At 46.1% G+C, this 16126-nt stretch overlaps 5 non-coding genes across 5 annotated transcripts; all 5 read right to left on the reverse strand.

The window, feature by feature from the left end:
- Positions 1-2303: 2303 nt before the first annotated feature.
- On the reverse strand, positions 2304-2376 carry trnaa-ugc (transfer RNA alanine (anticodon UGC)). The gene has a single exon. It is a non-coding gene; the product is annotated as a tRNA-Ala (tRNA).
- A 2860-nt stretch (positions 2377-5236) lies between these two features.
- trnav-cac (transfer RNA valine (anticodon CAC)) lies at positions 5237-5309 on the reverse strand. The gene has a single exon. It is a non-coding gene; the product is annotated as a tRNA-Val (tRNA).
- Positions 5310-8169: 2860 nt separating this feature from the next.
- On the reverse strand, positions 8170-8242 carry trnaa-ugc (transfer RNA alanine (anticodon UGC)). Its single transcript has one exon. It is a non-coding gene; the product is annotated as a tRNA-Ala (tRNA).
- Positions 8243-11082: 2840 nt separating this feature from the next.
- Positions 11083-11155, reverse strand: trnav-cac (transfer RNA valine (anticodon CAC)). The gene has a single exon. It is a non-coding gene; the product is annotated as a tRNA-Val (tRNA).
- Positions 11156-14015: 2860 nt separating this feature from the next.
- On the reverse strand, positions 14016-14088 carry trnaa-ugc (transfer RNA alanine (anticodon UGC)). Its single transcript has one exon. It is a non-coding gene; the product is annotated as a tRNA-Ala (tRNA).
- Positions 14089-16126: the final 2038 nt, after the last annotated feature.

Here is a 16126-nt window from a genome sequence, read left to right on the forward strand (position 1 = left end):
AATCACACAAATAACAACAGGGCAATTCCAAACTACTCTTTCAAACATACTGGAGCCTGAGTGCACCACCACTGCCCAGACAATGCTGCAAAGAGACAAAGAAAGAACATAATAAGAATGGGCCATAAAAAGTGAATTTCACCAATCACAGTCTCGATTAGATTACCTTTCCCTTCCGATGACTCCAGGACGGAAAAGGAGGAAGTGGGAGAAATTCAATAACATATGACATCGAAATACATTGGAACGATTTTCTCATTGGCCAGAAAACCAAATAACGACGAGTCGAGTCACCGTAGGACTCTGTTTCGCAACAACAGTCTCCATTCGGTTCCAGTAAAAGCTCAACTTGCCTGGAACAGAAAGCAACAGTGGAGCCGCTGGCGATTTTCCGCGCGGGAGACGAACACGATCATGACAGCACAGACACTTTGGAAAATTCGGCACTTTCCCACACCGCAGGCAATCCCCCGGGAAGCAAACTCATTTTTCTTCTGTTTTAAACAGAAATGCAGCAGGGGAATGAAACAGCATTTAAACCAGCAGCTCCGCAGAAACGGCAGCGGTGGGATTCGAACCCACTCCTCGGGCGAGACGGCAGCCTTAATCCAGCGCCTTAGACCGCTCGGCCACACTAGCAACACGCCCGCGAGTCCATTTTCTTGCACTTCCAATTGTGTTCCTGCATAACAACAGATGTAAACTCAAGTGAAAAAGGTTCCATGATCTCTCTCCGACTCGCACAGCTGCTGGGATGTGCCCGTCTACAATATCAATTTCTCAGCAGTTAACGATAGCCCATCAATCCAGACAAAAATCACTGATAAGCTGAGTCTATCTTCTCAGACTGGATTCAGCTACAAATGTATCCGTGAGTGCGTGAGAATATATGATCGGTTATGATTGGGTCAAATTACCATGAGCTACTTGACATTACTGCAATTTCGATTCTTGCTTTGCTAAATGATTTCACCCATTGCTCGAAACAGGACAACTTACACGTTTACACGGAACATGAAACACACCGGACTACAGGGAAAATGCACAAAGCTGAGCAGGCCGTGTCCCAAATCATACCGTGCACCATAGTTTCAGGCACTGTGTCTGTTTTGCAGAATAAGGTTCCCAAAGAATGTTCCATCCTAAAACCGGAGGTAGTATTACAATCCGAGAACGACAGATTACATTGTGAGGAAGGTCTGACCTCGGGGCCGGTTCGAGATGCCACTTTCCTTGCCTTTTACCTTAACCGTGCAATTTGCTGCAGAGATTATCACACCTGGACATGAGCCTCATGGATACCAACTGAGTTGGAAACCTGTGTGGGAATCGATGAGAAAAAGCGACTCAATAAATTTTAACAAGTTCCATGGTGCTTTTTAGAAATGCAGTTTCTGTTCACCTCAATCCAAAAGGCAGTTTCTGAACATAGTAACAGAAGTCAAAAGGTAATTACCTCACCCCACCCCCACTCCGGAAGAGGTGCTAACTGCCCTTGATTGCTGTTTGTTCACGATGTGAAGAGCTCTCACGCCTGAGTCACCGTCACGTCTCTGGTTGCTGAGTGAATCACAAAGAAGGACTTTCTCCAGAGCTGCAACTGCCTCACTTCCCCACTCGCCTTCCCCGTTTACATTTTCCTGCTCGTCAGTGATTTAAAGAAAACCAAATGGATGCGATGTCATTCTGTAGCCTCTCTGTCGATTCCTCCGTTTCAGTTCCAACGTGGCTTAGATCTCGGGGTGCACCTTAATACTAGCGACGCTATGAAAGCACAGGTCCAGAGGTTCCTCTGAGAGTGTAATTTCTTTCATTGCTGTTGCTGATTGAATGAGCCTCTAACGTGTGAACTGCTCCAAAACATGATTCAGGACCTCTGGTGCCAATTCTCGCACGTTGAATAACGACAGACACCTTCCAAATGAGGTCTTTCAGAGACGACTTTGGGATACATTTGACAGACAGACTAGTTGAGGAATCCGTGGTGCACTGTGACACCAGCACATCAGCTTCTTCCCTGTCTTTGAACCGGGCCGCCTGCGCAAGGAATGCGAATGCGGTAATGCTTTTCGCGGAAGGATCAGAAGGGGGTAACTACACTCTCAAACAGAATGGCATATGATCAGAACGATGTTGGAGAAAAACTTTACAATGCTTTGCACAGTAATTAAATGGAATCGCCTTGCATTGCACGACGAGAGAAGATTTATTCAAGCAAATTCGAAGGCAGGTTTGCATATGGGAAAGCAAGCAAGAAAGCTCCGTTCTTGTCGATGTCAAAGGCTGCAGTTGAAGAGCAAAGCAGTTTCTGCCCAGTTTCGAACTGGGGACCTTTCGCGTGCAAGGCGAACGTGATGACCACTACACTACAGAAACAAGCCGCGGTCGCAGCCGCTGCAGCTCAGTGGCATCCAACACAGAAAGTTGAAGCCATTCTACCTTTCGCCTTTCTGTTTCCGTTAACTCGTTGTTCCATGGGACTTGTTTAATTTTGGCTATGTGGTGAGCATGGACGAGATACACCGAAGTATCTGTTTCCACGCGGTGTAACCCGGTAACGTTGTGTTGCTTACACCTGCTTTAAAGAATTACGTTTTTGCGGAGCTTACCGTCGCAGTCTGTGGCAAAATCATTTAGTCTGTTCGACGGCTCACGGGAAAGGTAGCATTGTGAAACACTGCAGAAACGAACGACTTCCTTACTTTTGCTCCGACTGACCATACTCCGTGAAAGTTTCCCAGATTCTCAGTTGAGGATTTTTGCAGCTGGAAGTTACCTCAGAAACCCTGTTAATTCGTAATGTATTGAGCGAATCGCAAAACAGAAAGCATTTAACACGGAACACAAACAAAACTGGAAAACCAAATGCATTTTCAGACACAGCGAGCATGAATGCTAAATGTGAGACAGTCCGGGGGCATGAGCCATCAAGTAATCACACAAATAACAACAGGGCAATTCCAAACTACTCTTTCAAACATACTGGAGCCTGAGTGCACCACCACTGCCCAGACAATGCTGCAAAGAGACAAAGAAAGAACATAATAAGAATGGGCCATAAAAAGTGAATTTCACCAATCACAGTCTCGATTAGATTACCTTTCCCTTCCGATGACTCCAGGACGGAAAAGGAGGAAGTGGGAGAAATTCAATAACATATGACATCGAAATACATTGGAACGATTTTCTCATTGGCCAGAAAACCAAATAACGACGAGTCGAGTCACCGTAGGACTCTGTTTCGCAACAACAGTCTCCATTCGGTTCCAGTAAAAGCTCAACTTGCCTGGAACAGAAAGCAACAGTGGAGCCGCTGGCGATTTTCCGCGCGGGAGACGAACACGATCATGACAGCACAGACACTTTGGAAAATTCGGCACTTTCCCACACCGCAGGCAATCCCCCGGGAAGCAAACTCATTTTTCTTCTGTTTTAAACAGATATGCAGCAGGGGAATGAAACAGCATTTAAACCAGCAGCTCCGCAGAAACGGCAGCGGTGGGATTCGAACCCACTCCTCGGGCGAGACGGCAGCCTTAATCCAGCGCCTAAGACCGCTCGGCCACACTAGCAACACGCCCGCGAGTCCATTTCCTTGCACTTCCAATTGTGTTCCTGCATAACAACAGATGTAAACTCAAGTGAAAAAGGTTCCATGATCTCTCTCCGACTCGCACAGCTGCTGGGATGTGCCCGTCTACAATATCAATTTCTCAGCAGTTAACGATAGCCCATCAATCCAGACAAAAATCACTGATAAGCTGAGTCTATCTTCTCAGACTGGATTCAGCTACAAATGTATCCGTGAGTGCGTGAGAATATATGATCGGTTATGATTGGGTCAAATTACCATGAGCTACTTGACATTACTGCAATTTCGATTCTTGCTTTGCTAAATGATTTCACCCATTGCTCGAAACAGGACAACTTACACGTTTACACGGAACATGAAACACACCGGACTACAGGGAAAATGCACAAAGCTGAGCAGGCCGTGTCCCAAATCATACCGTGCACCATAGTTTCAGGCACTGTGTCTGTTTTGCAGAATAAGGTTCCCAAAGAATGTTCCATCCTAAAACCGGAGGTAGTATTACAATCCGAGAACGACAGATTACATTGTGAGGAAGGTCTGACCTCGGGGCCGGTTCGAGATGCCACTTTCCTTGCCTTTTACCTTAACCGTGCAATTTGCTGCAGAGATTATCACACCTGGACATGAGCCTCATGGATACCAACTGAGTTGGAAACCTGTGTGGGAATCGATGAGAAAAAGCGACTCAATAAATTTTAACAAGTTCCATGGTGCTTTTTAGAAATGCAGTTTCTGTTCACCTCAATCCAAAAGGCAGTTTCTGAACATAGTAACAGAAGTCAAAAGGTAATTACCTCACCCCACCCCCACTCCGGAAGAGGTGCTAACTGCCCTTGATTGCTGTTTGTTCACGATGTGAAGAGCTCTCACGCCTGAGTCACCGTCACGTCTCTGGTTGCTGAGTGAATCACAAAGAAGGACTTTCTCCAGAGCTGCAACTGCCTCACTTCCCCACTCGCCTTCCCCGTTTACATTTTCCTGCTCGTCAGTGATTTAAAGAAAACCAAATGGATGCGATGTCATTCTGTAGCCTCTCTGTCGATTCCTCCGTTTCAGTTCCAACGTGGCTTAGATCTCGGGGCGCACCTTAATACTAGCGACGCTATGAAAGCACAGGTCCAGATGTTCCTCTGAGAGTGTAATTTCTTTCATTGCTGTTGCTGATTGAATGAGCCACTAACGTGTGAACTGCTCCAAAACATGATTCAGGACCTCTGGTGCCAATTCTCGCACGTTGAATAACGACAGACACCTTCCAAATGAGGTCTTTCAGAGACGACTTTGGGATACATTTGACAGACAGACTAGTTGAGGAATCCGTGGTGCACTGTGACACCAGCACATCAGCTTCTTCCCTGTCTTTGAACCGGGCCGCCTGCGCAAGGAATGCGAATGCGGTAATGCTTTTCGCGGAAGGATCAGAAGGGGGTAACTACACTCTCAAACAGAATGGCATATGATCAGAACGATGTTGGAGAAAAACTTTACAATGCTTTGCACAGTAATTAAATGGAATCGCCTTGCATTGCACGACGAGAGAAGATTTATTCAAGCAAATTCGAAGGCAGGTTTGCATATGGGAAAGCAAGCAAGAAAGCTCCGTTCTTGTCGATGTCAAAGGCTGCAGTTGAAGAGCAAAGCAGTTTCTGCCCAGTTTCGAACTGGGGACCTTTCGCGTGTGAGGCGAACGTGATGACCACTACACTACAGAAACAAGCCGCGGTCGCAGCCGCTGCAGCTCAGTGGCATCCAACACAGAAAGTTGAAGCCATTCTACCTTTCGCCTTTCTGTTTCCGTTAACTCGTTGTTTCATGGGACTTGTTTAATTTTGGCTATGTGGTGAGCATGGACGAGATACACCGAAGTATCTGTTTCCACGCGGTGTAACCCGGTAACGTTGTGTTGCTTACACCTGCTTTAAAGAATTACGTTTTTGCGGAGCTTACCGTCGCAGTCTGTGGCAAAATCATTTAGTCTGTTCGACGGCTCACGGGAAAGGTAGCATTGTGAAACACTGCAGAAACGAACGACTTCCTTACTTTTGCTCCGACTGACCATACTCCGTGAAAGTTTCCCAGATTCTCAGTTGAGGATTTTTGCAGCTGGAAGTTACCTCAGAAACCCTGTTAATTCGTAATGTATTGAGCGAATCGCAAAACAGAAAGCATTTAACACGGAACACAAACAAAACTGGAAAACCAAATGCATTTTCAGACACAGCGAGCATGAATGCTAAATGTGAGACAGTCCGGGGGCATGAGCCATCAAGTAATCACACAAATAACAACAGGGCAATTCCAAACTACTCTTTCAAACATACTGGAGCCTGAGTGCACCACCACTGCCCAGACAATGCTGCAAAGAGACAAAGAAAGAACATAATAAGAATGGGCCATAAAAAGTGAATTTCACCAATCACAGTCTCGATTAGATTACCTTTCCCTTCCGATGACTCCAGGACGGAAAAGGAGGAAGTGGGAGAAATTCAATAACATATGACATCGAAATACATTGGAACGATTTTCTCATTGGCCAGAAAACCAAATAACGACGAGTCGAGTCACCGTAGGACTCTGTTTCGCAACAACAGTCTCCATTCGGTTCCAGTAAAAGCTCAACTTGCCTGGAACAGAAAGCAACAGTGGAGCCGCTGGCGATTTTCCGCGCGGGAGACGAACACGATCATGACAGCACAGACACTTTGGAAAATTCGGCACTTTCCCACACCGCAGGCAATCCCCCGGGAAGCAAACTCATTTTTCTTCTGTTTTAAACAGAAATGCAGCAGGGGAATGAAACAGCATTTAAACCAGCAGCTCCGCAGAAACGGCAGCGGTGGGATTCGAACCCACTCCTCGGGCGAGACGGCAGCCTTAATCCAGCGCCTAAGACCGCTCGGCCACACTAGCAACACGCCCGCGAGTGCATTTTCTTGCACTTCCAATTGTGTTCCTGCATAACAACAGATGTAAACTCAAGTGAAAAAGGTTCCATGATCTCTCTCCGACTCGCACAGCTGCTGGGATGTGCCCGTCTACAATATCAATTTCTCAGCAGTTAACGATAGCCCATCAATCCAGACAAAAATCACTGATAAGCTGAGTCTATCTTCTCAGACTGGATTCAGCTACAAATGTATCCGTGAGTGCGTGAGAATATATGATCGGTTATGATTGGGTCAAATTACCATGAGCTACTTGACATTACTGCAATTTCGATTCTTGCTTTGCTAAATGATTTCACCCATTGCTCGAAACAGGACAACTTACACGTTTACACGGAACATGAAACACACCGGACTACAGGGAAAATGCACAAAGCTGAGCAGGCCGTGTCCCAAATCATACCGTGCACCATAGTTTCAGGCACTGTGTCTGTTTTGCAGAATAAGGTTCCCAAAGAATGTTCCATCCTAAAACCGGAGGTAGTATTACAATCCGAGAACGACAGATTACATTGTGAGGAAGGTCTGACCTCGGGGCCGGTTCGAGATGCCACTTTCCTTGCCTTTTACCTTAACCGTGCAATTTGCTGCAGAGATTATCACACCTGGACATGAGCCTCATGGATACCAACTGAGTTGGAAACCTGTGTGGGAATCGATGAGAAAAAGCGACTCAATAAATTTTAACAAGTTCCATGGTGCTTTTTAGAAATGCAGTTTCTGTTCACCTCAATCCAAAAGGCAGTTTCTGAACATAGTAACAGAAGTCAAAAGGTAATTACCTCACCCCACCCCCACTCCGGAAGAGGTGCTAACTGCCCTTGATTGCTGTTTGTTCACGATGTGAAGAGCTCTCACGCCTGAGTCACCGTCACGTCTCTGGTTGCTGAGTGAATCACAAAGAAGGACTTTCTCCAGAGCTGCAACTGCCTCACTTCCCCACTCGCCTTCCCCGTTTACATTTTCCTGCTCGTCAGTGATTTAAAGAAAACCAAATGGATGCGATGTCATTCTGTAGCCTCTCTGTCGATTCCTCCGTTTCAGTTCCAACGTGGCTTAGATCTCGGGGTGCACCTTAATACTAGCGACGCTATGAAAGCACAGGTCCAGAGGTTCCTCTGAGAGTGTAATTTCTTTCATTGCTGTTGCTGATTGAATGAGCCACTAACGTGTGAACTGCTCCAAAACATGATTCAGGACGTCTGGTGCCAATTCTCGCACGTTGAATAACGACAGACACCTTCCAAATGAGGTCTTTCAGAGACAACTTTGGGATACATTTGACAGACAGACTAGTTGAGGAATCCGTGGTGCACTGTGACACCAGCACATCAGCTTCTTCCCTGTCTTTGAACCGGGCCGCCTGCGCAAGGAATGCGAATGCGGTAATGCTTTTCGCGGAAGGATCAGAAGGGGGTAACTACACTCTCAAACAGAATGGCATATGATCAGAACGATGTTGGAGAAAAACTTTACAATGCTTTGCACAGTAATTAAATGGAATCGCCTTGCATTGCACGACGAGAGAAGATTTATTCAAGCAAATTCGAAGGCAGGTTTGCATATGGGAAAGCAAGCAAGAAAGCTCCGTTCTTGTCGATGTCAAAGGCTGCAGTTGAAGAGCAAAGCAGTTTCTGCCCAGTTTCGAACTGGGGACCTTTCGCGTGCAAGGCGAACGTGATGACCACTACACTACAGAAACAAGCCGCGGTCGCAGCCGCTGCAGCTCAGTGGCATCCAACACAGAAAGTTGAAGCCATTCTACCTTTCGCCTTTCTGTTTCCGTTAACTCGTTGTTTCATGGGACTTGTTTAATTTTGGCTATGTGGTGAGCATGGACGAGATACACCGAAGTATCTGTTTCCACGCGGTGTAACCCGGTAACGTTGTGTTGCTTACACCTGCTTTAAAGAATTACGTTTTTGCGGAGCTTACCGTCGCAGTCTGTGGCAAAATCATTTAGTCTGTTCGACGGCTCACGGGAAAGGTAGCATTGTGAAACACTGCAGAAACGAACGACTTCCTTACTTTTGCTCCGACTGACCATACTCCGTGAAAGTTTTTTTTGCAGCTGGAAGTTACCTCAGAAACCCTGTTAATTCGTAATGTATTGAGCGAATCGCAAAACAGAAAGCATTTAACACGGAACACAAACAAAACTGGAAAACCAAATGCATTTTCAGACACAGCGAGCATGAATGCTAAATGTGAGACAGTCCGGGGGCATGAGCCATCAAGTAATCACACAAATAACAACAGGGCAATTCCAAACTACTCTTTCAAACATACTGGAGCCTGAGTGCACCACCACTGCCCAGACAATGCTGCAAAGAGACAAAGAAAGAACATAATAAGAATGGGCCATAAAAAGTGAATTTCACCAATCACAGTCTCGATTAGATTACCTTTCCCTTCCGATGACTCCAGGACGGAAAAGGAGGAAGTGGGAGAAATTCAATAACATATGACATCGAAATACATTGGAACGATTTTCTCATTGGCCAGAAAACCAAATAACGACGAGTCGAGTCACCGTAGGACTCTGTTTCGCAACAACAGTCTCCATTCGGTTCCAGTAAAAGCTCAACTTGCCTGGAACAGAAAGCAACAGTGGAGCCGCTGGCGATTTTCCGCGCGGGAGACGAACACGATCATGACAGCACAGACACTTTGGAAAATTCGGCACTTTCCCACACCGCAGGCAATCCCCCGGGAAGCAAACTCATTTTTCTTCTGTTTTAAACAGATATGCAGCAGGGGAATGAAACAGCATTTAAACCAGCAGCTCCGCAGAAACGGCAGCGGTGGGATTCGAACCCACTCCTCGGGCGAGACGGCAGCCTTAATCCAGCGCCTAAGACCGCTCGGCCACACTAGCAACACGCCCGCGAGTCCATTTTCTTGCACTTCCAATTGTGTTCCTGCATAACAACAGATGTAAACTCAAGTGAAAAAGGTTCCATGATCTCTCTCCGACTCGCACAGCTGCTGGGATGTGCCCGTCTACAATATCAATTTCTCAGCAGTTAACGATAGCCCATCAATCCAGACAAAAATCACTGATAAGCTGAGTCTATCTTCACAGACTGGATTCAGCTACAAATGTATCTGTGAGTGCGTGAGAATATATGATCGGTTATGATTGGGTCAAATTACCATGAGCTACTTGACATTACTGCAATTTCGATTCTTGCTTTGCTAAATGATTTCACCCATTGCTCGAAACAGGACAACTTACACGTTTACACGGAACATGAAACACACCGGACTACAGGGAAAATGCACAAAGCTGAGCAGGCCGTGTCCCAAATCATACCGTGCACAATAGTTTCAGGCAATGTGTCTGTTTTGCACAATAAGGTTCCCAAAGAATGTTCCATCCTAAAACCGGAGGTAGTATTACAATCCGAGAACGACAGAATACATTGTGAGGAAGGTCTGACCTCGGGGCCGGTTCGAGATGCCACTTTCCTTGCCTTTTACCTTAACCGTGCAATTTGCTGCAGAGATTATCACACCTGGACATGAGCCTCATGGATACCAACTGAGTTGGAAACCTGTGTGGGAATCGATGAGAAAAAGCGACTCAATAAATTTTAACAAGTTCCATGGTGCTTTTTAGAAATGCAGTTTCTGTTCACCTCAATCCAAAAGGCAGTTTCTGAACATAGTAACAGAAGTCAAAAGGTAATTACCTCACCCCACCCCCACTCCGGAAGAGGTGCTAACTGCCCTTGATTGCTGTTTGTTCACGATGTGAAGAGCTCTCACGCCTGAGTCACCGTCACGTCTCTGGTTGCTGAGTGAATCACAAAGAAGGACTTTCTCCAGAGCTGCAACTGCCTCACTTCCCCACTCGCCTTCCCCGTTTACATTTTCCTGCTCGTCAGTGATTTAAAGAAAACCAAATGGATGCGATGTCATTCTGTAGCCTCTCTGTCGATTCCTCCGTTTCAGTTCCAACGTGGCTTAGATCTCGGGGTGCACCTTAATACTAGCGACGCTATGAAAGCACAGGTCCAGAGGTTCCTCTGAGAGTGTAATTTCTTTCATTGCTGTTGCTGATTGAATGAGCCACTAACGTGTGAACTGCTCCAAAACATGATTCAGGACGTCTGGTGCCAATTCTCGCACGTTGAATAACGACAGACACCTTCCAAATGAGGTCTTTCAGAGACAACTTTGGGATACATTTGACAGACAGACTAGTTGAAGAATCCGTGGTGCACTGTGACACCAGCACATCAGCTTCTTCCCTGTCTTTGAACCGGGCCGCCTGCGCAAGGAATGCGAATGCGGTAATGCTTTTCGCGGAAGGATCAGAAGGGGGTAACTACACTCTCAAACAGAATGGCATATGATCAGAACGATGTTGGAGAAAAACTTTACAATGCTTTGCACAGTAATTAAATGGAATCGCCTTGCATTGCACGACGAGAGAAGATTTATTCAAGCAAATTCGAAGGCAGGTTTGCATATGGGAAAGCAAGCAAGAAAGCTCCGTTCTTGTCGATGTCAAAGGCTGCAGTTGAAGAGCAAAGCAGTTTCTGCCCAGTTTCGAACTGGGGACCTTTCGCGTGTGAGGCGAACGTGATGACCACTACACTACAAAAACAAGCCGCGGTCGCAGCCGCTGCAGCTCAGTGGCATCCAACACAGAAAGTTGAAGCCATTCTACCTTTCGCCTTTCAGTTTCCGTTAACTCGTTGTTTCATGGGACTTGTTTAATTTTGGCTATGTGGTGAGCATGGACGAGATACACCGAAGTATCTGTTTCCACGCGGTGTAACCCGGTAACGTTGTGTTGCTTACACCTGCTTTAAAGAATTACGTTTTTGCGGAGCTTACCGTCGCAGTCTGTGGCAAAATCATTTAGTCTGTTCGACGGCTCACGGGAAAGGTAGCATTGTGAAACACTGCAGAAACGAACGACTTCCTTACTTTTGCTCCGACTGACCATACTCCGTGAAAGTTTCCCAGATTCTCAGTTGAGGATTTTTGCAGCTGGAAGTTACCTCAGAAACCCTGTTAATTCGTAATGTATTGAGCGAATCGCAAAACAGAAAGCATTTAACACGGAACACAAACAAAACTGGAAAACCAAATGCATTTTCAGACACAGCGAGCATGAATGCTAAATGTGAGACAGTCCGGGGGCATGAGCCATCAAGTAATCACACAAATAACAACAGGGCAATTCCAAACTACTCTTTCAAACATACTGGAGCCTGAGTGCACCACCACTGCCCAGACAATGCTGCAAAGAGACAAAGAAAGAACATAATAAGAATGGGCCATAAAAAGTGAATTTCACCAATCACAGTCTCGATTAGATTACCTTTCCCTTCCGATGACTCCAGGACGGAAAAGGAGGAAGTGGGAGAAATTCAATAACATATGACATCGAAATACATTGGAACGATTTTCTCATTGGCCAGAAAACCAAATAACGACGAGTCGAGTCACCGTAGGACTCTGTTTCGCAACAACAGTCTCCATTCGGTTCCAGTAAAAGCTCAACTTGCCTGGAACAGAAAGCAACAGTGGAGCCGCTGGCGATTTTCCGCGCGGGAGACGAACACGATCATGACAGCACAGACACTTTGGAAAATTCGGCACTTTCCCACACCGCAGGCAATCCCCCGGGAAGCAAACTCATTTTTCTTCTGTTTTAAACAGAAATGCAGCAGGGGAATGAAACAGCATTTAAACCAGCAGCTCCGCAGAAACGGCAGCGGTGGGATTCGAACCCACTCCTCGGGCGAGACGGCAGCCTTAATCCAGCGCCTAAGACCGCTCGGCCACACTAGCAACACGCCCGCGAGTCCATTTTCTTGCACTTCCAATTGTGTTCCTGCATAACAACAGATGTAAACTCAAGTGAAAAAGGTTCCATGATCTCTCTCCGACTCGCACAGCTGCTGGGATGTGCCCGTCTACAATATCAATTTCTCAGCAGTTAACGATAGCCCATCAATCCAGACAAAAATCACTGATAAGCTGAGTCTATCTTCTCAGACTGGATTCAGCTACAAATGTATCCGTGAGTGCGTGAGAATATATGATCGGTTATGATTGGGTCAAATTACCATGAGCTACTTGACATTACTGCAATTTCGATTCTTGCTTTGCTAAATGATTTCACCCATTGCTCGAAACAGGACAACTTACACGTTTACACGGAACATGAAACACACCGGACTACAGGGAAAATGCACAAAGCTGAGCAGGCCGTGTCCCAAATCATACCGTGCACCATAGTTTCAGGCACTGTGTCTGTTTTGCAGAATAAGGTTCCCAAAGAATGTTCCATCCTAAAACCGGAGGTAGTATTACAATCCGAGAACGACAGATTACATTGTGAGGAAGGTCTGACCTCGGGGCCGGTTCGAGATGCCACTTTCCTTGCCTTTTACCTTAACCGTGCAATTTGCTGCAGAGATTATCACACCTGGACATGAGCCTCATGGATACCAACTGAGTTGGAAACCTGTGTGGGAATCGATGAGAAAAAGCGACTCAATAAATTTTAACAAGTTCCATGGTGCTTTTTAGAAATGCAGTTTCTGTTCACCTCAATCCAAAAGGCAGTTTCTGAACATAGTAACAGAAGTCAAAAGGTAATTACCTCACCCCACCCCCACTCCGGAAGAGGTGCTAACTGCCCTTGATTGCTGTTTGTTCACGATGTGAAGAGCTCTCACGCCTGAGTCACCGTCACGTCTCTGGTTGCTGAGTGAATCACAAAGAAGGACTTTCTCCAGAGCTGCAACTGCCTCACTTCCCCACTCGCCTTCCCCGTTTACATTTTCCTGCTCGTCAGTGATTTAAAGAAAACCAAATGGATGCGATGTCATTCTGTAGCCTCTCTGTCGATTCCTCCGTTTCAGTTCCAACGTGGCTTAGATCTCGGGGTGCACCTTAATACTAGCGACGCTATGAAAGCACAGGTCCAGAGGTTCCTCTGAGAGTGTAATTTCTTTCATTGCTGTTGCTGATTGAATGAGCCTCTAACGTGTGAACTGCTCCAAAACATGATTCAGGACGTCTGGTGCCAATTCTCGCACGTTGAATAACGACAGACACCTTCCAAATGAGGTCTTTCAGAGACAACTTTGGGATACATTTGACAGACAGACTAGTTGAGGAATCCGTGGTGCACTGTGACACCAGCACATCAGCTTCTTCCCTGTCTTTGAACCGGGCCGCCTGCGCAAGGAATGCGAATGCGGTAATGCTTTTCGCGGAAGGATCAGAAGGGGGTAACTACACTCTCAAACAGAATGGCATATGATCAGAACGATGTTGGAGAAAAACTTTACAATGCTTTGCACAGTAATTAAATGGAATCGCCTTGCATTGCACGACGAGAGAAGATTTATTCAAGCAAATTCGAAGGCAGGTTTGCATATGGGAAAGCAAGCAAGAAAGCTCCGTTCTTGTCGATGTCAAAGGCTGCAGTTGAAGAGCAAAGCAGTTTCTGCCCAGTTTCGAACTGGGGACCTTTCGCGTGCAAGGCGAACGTGATGACCACTACACTACAGAAACAAGCCGCGGTCGCAGCCGCTGCAGCTCAGTGGCATCCAACACAGAAAGTTGAAGCCATTCTACCTTTCGCCTTTCTGTTTCCGTTAACTCGTTGTTTCATGGGACTTGTTTAATTTTGGCTATGTGGTGAGCATGGACGAGATACACCGAAGTATCTGTTTCCACGCGGTGTAACCCGGTAACGTTGTGTTGCTTACACCTGCTTTAAAGAATTACGTTTTTGCGGAGCTTACCGTCGCAGTCTGTGGCAAAATCATTTAGTCTGTTCGACGGCTCACGGGAAAGGTAGCATTGTGAAACACTGCAGAAACGAACGACTTCCTTACTTTTGCTCCGACTGACCATACTCCGTGAAAGTTTCCCAGATTCTCAGTTGAGGATTTTTGCAGCTGGAAGTTACCTCAGAAACCCTGTTAATTCGTAATGTATTGAGCGAATCGCAAAACAGAAAGCATTTAACACGGAACACAAACAAAACTGGAAAACCAAATGCATTTTCAGACACAGCGAGCATGAATGCTAAATGTGAGACAGTCCGGGGGCATGAGCCATAAAGTAATCACACAAATAACAACAGGGCAATTCCAACCTACTCTTTCAAACATACTGGAGCCTGAGTGCACCACCACTGCCCAGACAATGCTGCAAAGAGACAAAGAAAGAACATAATAAGAATGGGCCATAAAAAGTGAATTTCACCAATCACAGTCTCGATTAGATTACCTTTCCCTTCCGATGACTCCAGGACGGAAAAGGAGGAAGTGGGAGAAATTCAATAACATATGACATCGAAATACATTGGAACGATTTTCTCATTGGCCAGAAAACCAAATAACGACGAGTCGAGTCACCGTAGGACTCTGTTTCGCAACAACAGTCTCCATTCGGTTCCAGTAAAAGCTCAACTTGCCTGGAACAGAAAGCAACAGTGGAGCCGCTGGCGATTTTCCGTGCGGGAAGCGAACACGATCACGACAGCACAGACACTTTGGAAAATTCGGCACTTTCCCACACCGCAGTCAATTCCCCGGGAAGCAAACTCATTTTACTTCTGTTTTAAACAGAAATGCAGCAGGGGAATGAAACAGCATTTAAACCAGCAGCTCCGCAGAAACGGCAGCGCTGGGATTCGAACCCACCTCTCGGACGAGACGGAAGCCTTAATCCAGCGCCTAAGACCGCTCGGAAACACTAGCAACACGCCCGCGAGTGCATTTTCTTGCACTTCCAATTGTGTTCCTGCATAACAACAGATGTCAACTCAAGTGAAAAAGGTTCCATGATCCCTCTCCGACTCGCACAGCTGCTGGGTTGTGCCCGTCTACAATATCAATTTCTCAGCAGTTAACGATAGCCCATCAATCCAGACAAAAATCACTGGTAAGCTGAGTCTATCTTCTCAGACTGGATTCAGCTACAAATGTATCTGTGAGTGCGTGAGAATATATGATCGGTTATGATTGGGTCAAATTACCATGAGCTACTTGACATTACTGCAATTTCGATTCTTGCTTTGCTAAATGATTTCACCCATTGCTCGAAACAGGACAACTTACACGTTTACACGGAACATGAAACACACCGGACTACAGGGAAAATGCACAAAGCTGAGCAGGCCGTGTCCCAAATCATACCGTGCAGCATAGTTTCAGTCACTGTGTCTGTTTTGCAGAATAAGGTTCCCAAAGAATGTTCCATCCTAAAACCGGAGGTAGTATTACAATCCGAGAACGACAGATTACATTGTGAGGAAGGTCTGACCTCGGGGCCGGTTCGAGATGCCACTTTCCTTGCCTTTTACATAACCGTGCAATTTGCTGCAGAGATTATCACACCTGGACATGAGCCTCATGGATACCAACTGAGTTGGAAACCTGTGTGGGAATCGATGAGAAAAAGCGACTCAATAAATTTTAACAAGTTCCATGGTGCTTTTTAGAAATGCAGTTTCTGTTCACCTCAATCCAAAAGGCAGTTTCTGAACATAGTAACAGAAGTCAAAAGGTAATTACCTCACCCCACCCCCAGTCCGGAAGAG

This window comes from Chiloscyllium punctatum, chromosome 18 (genome assembly GCF_047496795.1).
Source record: "Chiloscyllium punctatum isolate Juve2018m chromosome 18, sChiPun1.3, whole genome shotgun sequence".
Taxonomy (NCBI): Eukaryota; Metazoa; Chordata; class Chondrichthyes; order Orectolobiformes; family Hemiscylliidae; genus Chiloscyllium; species Chiloscyllium punctatum.